The sequence below is a fragment of the Marmota marmota genome, unplaced genomic scaffold (assembly GCF_001458135.2).
Source record: "Marmota marmota marmota unplaced genomic scaffold, marMar, whole genome shotgun sequence".
In the NCBI taxonomy this organism is placed as follows: Eukaryota; Metazoa; Chordata; class Mammalia; order Rodentia; family Sciuridae; genus Marmota; species Marmota marmota.
This window is the reverse complement of record NW_025999863.1, coordinates 1,633,854-1,637,989: the sequence shown is the minus strand read 5'-3', so window position 1 is coordinate 1,637,989 and position 4,136 is coordinate 1,633,854. Positions and strand designations below refer to the sequence as shown.

The window sequence follows — 4,136 nt, the reverse complement described above, 5'->3', positions numbered from 1 at the left end:
CACCTCCCGGCCCTCGCGGCCGGGCTGGTGGCCGTTTTGCCCCACGACTTTCCCCTTTCTGGGTCTTACTCCGGTTTCCCTCCTCAGTCCTCCCAGTCACCAAGAATTAATGGAGCTCCTACTGTGTACCAAGTTCCGTGCCAGCCGCGGGGACGAAGGCAAAGTAAAGCCTCTTACGAGGTTGTCACGACGCGCCCAGGTGCCGGCTGCCAGGCGCGCGGCAGGGGCCTCCAGAGGGCTTGCACACTAGAAGGAGGGGCAAGACTCGGGCGGCTGGCGAGGCACGTGCCAGGGACACGAGAGGCACGGGAAGGAGTCATCAAGAAGAAGCCTTCCTGCGGTGCGACATTGAGCGCAGACAAGGTCAGGACAGCCAAGGATCCATATTTGAAACAAAGACGGTTCCGACAGAGCTGGGTCCCCCGGCAGCCGAGGGAAGCTCGTAGAGTCCATCAGAGTTTATCTTGAGCCAGGTGTGGTAGCACACACCTGTAATCCCAGATACCCGGGAGGCTGAGGTCAGAGGACCTCAAGTCCAAGGCCAGCCTTAGCCACTTAGGCCCTCAGCAACTCTCCAAGACCCTATCAAAGTCAAAAACAAAAAGGGCTGGGGATGTGGCTCCGTGGTAGACTCCTGGGTCCAACCCCCAGCCCCCCATAAATTGTCGGTCCTTTGTTATCATGGATTATTTACGAATTCATTTTCAAATTTAAAATCTCATATTAACATAGTGCAGTTGTTTTTCTTCTTTCCTTCCCCCACCCTATTTAAAATTTGGATTTGAGAATAAAAAAGGTATGAAGGAAATAAAATTTTGAATTTGGATCTAAATTTTGAATTTTAATTGTGAATTAAGTTATCTCGGATTGTTTGTTCACTTTTCTTTCCTTTTCTTTAGTACCAAGGATTGAATCCGGGTGTACTTAACCACTGAGACACACCCCCAGCCCTTTTTATTTCTTATTTTGAGACAGGATCTTGCTGAGTTGCTGAGGACTTTGCTAAGTTGTTGAGGCTGGCTTTGAACTTTCAATCCTCCTGCCTCAGCCTCCTGAGCCATTGGGATTACAGGTGTGCCATGCCCAGCTACATTTATTTCAAAACATCTTGTTGAGCACCACAAATATATACCATTATTGATTGTCAATTTCAAAAATTAAGATTAAGAAAATTAAATATTGGATTTGCAACCAACCTCTGTCCTGTCTCTTTTGTGTCTTGGGGCCTGGTCATGGCCTTGGCAGTGAAGTGCACTCAGCTGCTCACCCACAGCTGCAGAAAATCCTGAGGCCTTCTGATTTATCAAGAGTGCTTGCAAGGTTGGCAGGGGCTAGGGTTGGGCCTGACCCTGGCCTGGTCCTGGCTAGGCTAGGCTAGGCTAGGGAGGCCTAGACTGGACAGACCTCTGGGGCTTGTGTTGTAACCGAGGGATGGTGAATTTGCTGCTGGCCGCAAGGGTCCGGCCCGTCAGCAAGCAGGAGGCCAAAGAGGGTGGAAGAATTATTGTGGGAGTTGATGACTAAGTGGAAAAGATCAGGAATTTAAAGGTGGATGATCAATCGACAAATAGCTTTGGAGACTCCTGGGAGCAGGTTGTGGCATTCAGCTTTGATTATTGCTACTGGTCAGTCAACCCAGAAGACCCTCAGTATGCATCTCAGGATGTGGTGTTTCAGGACTTGGGGACTGAAGTACCCTCTGGAGCTGCTAGAGGCTACAACATGTGCCTTTTTGCTTAAGGGCAGACAGGCTCTGGGAAGACAAGTGCCATGCTGGGGACTCCAGCCTCTGTTGGGCTGACACCTCGGATGTGTGAGGGTCTCTTCACCAAGGAAGAAGACCCTGATCATTGCCTCCCTCCTGTAGGATAAAAGTAAGAGTCGCCAGAGGGGGGGAGAGAAGCCCCAGAAGGCGCAGCTTGGAGAAAGGGAGATGAGAAACAGTTGGGTTCTCAGGTCGCAGGACACTCAGTTCCCTACCCTTGGACCTAATGAGCCGTGTCCCCTTCTGTGGCCCAGCTTACCCTGGCTAACTCGTCCCTTTCCTTCGTGTCCCAAAGTTTAATACTAGATTTTGAGATTTCTTTTTCCAATCCTTTACTGGGTGATTTTGTAGGGAAATGGTTCTCAAACTCCAGTACCCAGACCATGACCATCTTTTCCAAGATAAAGTTTTGACTAATTTGTAGTGGAATGTTGACGTAAGGTTACCAATTTCTATTTAAGTTGCATTTAAACCAAATTTGTTTCCTTCCTTCATTCCTTTCTTCCATGTTCAGTGTCCTTTCTAAATATATATATATGTTGTAGTTGGACACAATATCTTTATTTATTCATTTATTTTTATGTGGTGCTGAGGATCGAACCCAGAGCCTCACACGTGCTAGGCGAGCACTATAACGCTGAGCCCCAGCCCCAGCCCCTAAAAAAAATTAAGATGTAATTCACCTACCATGAAATGCCAGTACTACAAAATTTTGAAGTATATAGTTTAGTGATTTTTACAATATTTCCAAGATTATACAAGCATTATCACTGATTCTGGAACATTTCCATCATCCCCCAAAGAAAAAATACTTTCTTAAAAATTAAGTGATTATAAAAGTAATTTTTTTTAAACTCATGAGTGTATAAAATAAAAATATACAAATCTTAAAAATATAAAAGAGTGCCTGCAAACCTGGATTTATTTCTGTGAAACATCCTGAATTCTCTTTCTTTTGGTGCTGGGCACTGGACCCAGGGCCTTGCACATGCTGAGCACACACTCTGCACTGAGCCTTCAACATCCTGATTTGAAAATGTTGACAATTTAAAAGCTTTGAAGGATTTCCAGGTCACATGTCTCCTGATGGGCCACCAGTGTGACTCCTGTTTAGACAGTCATTCTGCTGGGGGGTGTGAGCAGGGGACAGCGTGTCCAGGGGGACAGCAGGGAGGAGAGAGGCCCTGCCCGGTGCTGGGTTTCCTCTGGGCATGGCAGGAAGCAGCTGGAGCCAGCTATGAACAGGGGGCTCCTGGGGCATGACAGGAGTCCTGGGGTTGGCTAGCAGCTGGGGACCACAGCATGCCAGCGATGGAGGAAGTTCCTGAGGTCACAGACGTGCTGGCCCGTGCTCCCCACAAGGGGTTTCCTCCCAGGACCAGGCGAGGCTCTCAGAGCCCTTGCACACGTCTCCCAGCACCATCAGGGGCTTGTTAAATGTGCATCCTGGGTCCAGCTCCCAGCAGGATTGCGGTTCCTTTGATCTGGGGGGAGCCAGGAATTAGGAAACAGAACCCCTGGAAGTTGTGACACAGGCTTGGGCGAACGACTCAGGTTTCGCCTTACTCAAACTCAGTGTCACTTCTATTGAAGGGGGATAATTCAATCTCCAACCCTTACGCAGAGGGAGCCTGGACTGTGCTCAAGAAAGCGGTGCCACTCCAGTGAGCCTTGGAGTTAGGATTCGGGATGCGAACACTCTGTCCCCATCCAGGATTCGAACTTGCGAAAAGCATCGCGCCTCCCTGATGTCACGCAGTCTCCTCGGAAGAGTTGCCCCTCGCCCGCAGCCCCGTCCACCACAGCGTGCTGATTTGCATATTAGCATAGCCCCGCCCTCCTTCTCCTTTCGCGTTCAAGGGTGGCCAGCGGCGGTGCCACTCAGCGTTCGGGGCCCCTCCCCGCTCTCCTGGGCGCAGCCTACCCCGCTGCCTGCCCCATGCCCCGCCCCCGGCTCCTGCCTCCGCCGCCCCGGTCTCCGATTGGTCGCTCCGGGGCGCCGGGCCCGCCCCCCGCGCTCAGGGCCCGCCCCCGTGGAGGGAGCGAGCGCTCCCCGGCCGGCACGGCGGGTTCGGCTGCGCGGCGGCGGGCTGAGGCGGCCGCGGGCCAGATCGCAGGTAAGGGCGTTTGCTCGTCGGCTAGGGGACGGCTCCGGGCTGCTCGCGGGCGGAGCTGGGGGTCGGGTCGGCTGAGGAGGGGGCTGGGGCTGGGGCTGGGGATTGGGCCTGCAACTGGGGGCTGGAGCCGAGCGCGGGGTTGGCTGGGGAAAAGGGCTGCATTTGAGGGTCGAGCTCATCTGGGGAGGGGGCTGGAATTGGGAGTCGGAACTTTGGGTGGGGGTCGAGGTTAGCTGGAGAGGAGGGTGGAGTTA

At 52.2% G+C, this 4,136-nt stretch overlaps 1 long non-coding RNA gene across 2 annotated transcripts in view; it reads right to left on the bottom strand.

Annotated features, from left to right (window-relative positions):
• Positions 1 to 262: 262 nt before the first annotated feature.
• LOC125619832 overlaps positions 263 to 4,136 on the bottom strand; it is an 8,021-nt gene continuing 4,147 nt past the window's right edge. Inside the window, exon 3 of one of the 2 annotated variants that reach the window (XR_007351432.1) lies at positions 263 to 582. This is a non-coding gene — a long non-coding RNA (uncharacterized LOC125619832). The remainder of the gene's footprint in view (positions 583 to 4,136) is intronic. The other variant, XR_007351433.1, reaches the window with a different exon arrangement.